The sequence below is a fragment of the Rattus rattus genome, unplaced genomic scaffold (genome assembly GCF_011064425.1).
Source record: "Rattus rattus isolate New Zealand unplaced genomic scaffold, Rrattus_CSIRO_v1 flattened_line_214437, whole genome shotgun sequence".
Classification (NCBI taxonomy): Eukaryota; Metazoa; Chordata; class Mammalia; order Rodentia; family Muridae; genus Rattus; species Rattus rattus.
The window spans coordinates 1-2,050 of record NW_022652378.1 but is presented as its reverse complement, the minus strand read 5'-3'; the positions used below and the strand labels follow the sequence as shown (position 1 = coordinate 2,050).

The 2,050-nt window shown below is 44.5% G+C and overlaps 1 pseudogene; it reads right to left on the bottom strand.

Annotated features, from left to right (window-relative positions):
• Positions 1–1,504: 1,504 nt before the first annotated feature.
• Positions 1,505–2,042, bottom strand: LOC116889822 (annotated as a pseudogene).
• Between the last annotated feature and the right edge of the window lie 8 nt (positions 2,043–2,050).

The window sequence follows — 2,050 nt, the reverse complement described above, 5'->3', positions numbered from 1 at the left end:
AGGCAAATGCCAGCAGCAATCCACTGAACTGAGAATGGGTCCCCCGTTGAAGGAAGCAGAGATAGGACTGGAAGAGGGTGAAGGGGCTTGAGATCCCATATGAACACCAATGCCAACTAACCAGAACTTCCAGGGACTAAGCCACTACCCAAAGTGTATACATGGACTGTCCCTGGGCTCCAACCTCATGGGTAGCAATGAATAGCCAGGGAGGGGCACGAGGGGAAGGGGAAGCCCTGGGTTTTGCCAAGGTGGGCCCCCCAAGGAAGGGGAGTGGGGGGGGAAGGGCGGTAAGGGGGGGGGGAGGGGGAGGGGAACACCATGGAGAGGGGGAGGGGGAGGAGTTAGGGGGATGTTGGCCCGGAAACCGGGAAGGGGAATAACAATCGAAATGTAAGAAATACTCAAGTTGGGGTTGGGGATTTAGCTCAGTGGTAGAGCGCTTGCCTAGGAAGTGCAAGGCCCTGGGTTCGGTCCCCAGCTCCGAAAAAAAAGAACCAAAAAAAAAAAAAGCATAAACATGTAATAAACATGTAGTTAAAGGTAAGAAAAAAGATCAGCTGTTGATATTTCCCTTTTTAATTTTCTTTAAAAGTGTAGTATTGAAATATATTCACCCAGAGAAGTGTTAATAAATTTCAAATGATTGTATCAAGGACTGGAGATGCCAAGGAGCTTCAATTTGAGGCACTATGGATGAATTATAGTTTCTATTAGGCACATAAAACAGTTCCTGTTTATCAATGGGAAGATAGATATTATTTCATGTTAATAGGGATGCAGGGGGTGGGATACCAAAGGTTTTTAATTTTATGTAGAGATGACAATAAAGAATTCACAATAAGGGGATGAAATAAGCAATAAGAATTTTTCCCCACAAAGTATCAGTTGTTATGCCTTGACATCAGATTGAAATAAAGTGGCTGAGGAGAAAAAAAAAAAAAGAGGGACTGAAGGAACTTGCAACCCCTTAAGAACAATACCAACCAACCAGAGTTCCCAGGGACTAAACCACTACCCAAGAGTACATATGGACAGACCCATGGCTCCAGTAGCACATGTAGAACAGGATAGTCTTGTTGGGCATCAATGGGAGGAGAGAAGCCCTTGGTCCTGCCAAGGCTGGACCTCCCTGTGTAAGGGAATGTCAAGGCAGGGAAGCAGAAGTGGGTGGTTGGGGAAGGGGAAGAACCTAATAGATGGGGGTGGGTGGTATAGGGGGTTTATGGATGGGAAACCAGAAAGGGGAATAACATTTGAAATGTAAATTAAAAATATCTGGTAAAATAAATAAGAGACAGAAAAACTTGTCATGTCTTTGCGTCAAGCCTGTGCCAACATACAAAAACACCAAGAAGAAAAACACCGAGTCAGGAAGGGATGTTCACTGCTTTATTTACTTTCAGTACTCCGGAAGTAGAAACTGAGGTTGTCTACATAATGAGTTCTAAACCAGCCTATGTCACATAATGATTATTTTGAGGCTAGACAGATACCTAAAGACTTAAGAATACAGATTGCTCCCATAATATCCCAGGGGATCCCACAGCTTTTCCTGTGTCAACTTTCATTTCCTTTTTGGTACCAACTTATAAAAACGGAAGCGCATTTTATGTAATCTCTGCCTCACCCACTTCATGAAGTGCGCATGGTACTGATCGAGAACGCCCAACAGGAAGCCATAGTCTGCATGAACTCTTAGTGGTTTCCTCAGCACTGTTTTGGGATCTTCTTCTATTTGGGCCTCTGGAACACGGAGAATATCCCGTGTTGGAGTCCATATATCCAGGAAGTCACGTTGGACATCCAGCAAATTGAGCTCTTTGAGTTTACACCTCCTGCGGGTCAAAGAGGAAGGAGATTAGGATGGTTAGATGTGCAATGTATAATCTGCCTTGATCCTATGTCTCAGCCTCTCTCCACTACATTCTTTTGGAATTACAACCACAGCCTTGCCTTCCCCACTTGCTCAGATTCACTTACCTAGACCGAACCTTCTGGCAATTCAGCCTATCCACTCCTTCCAACACAGCCTTGAAAGTATCTACAT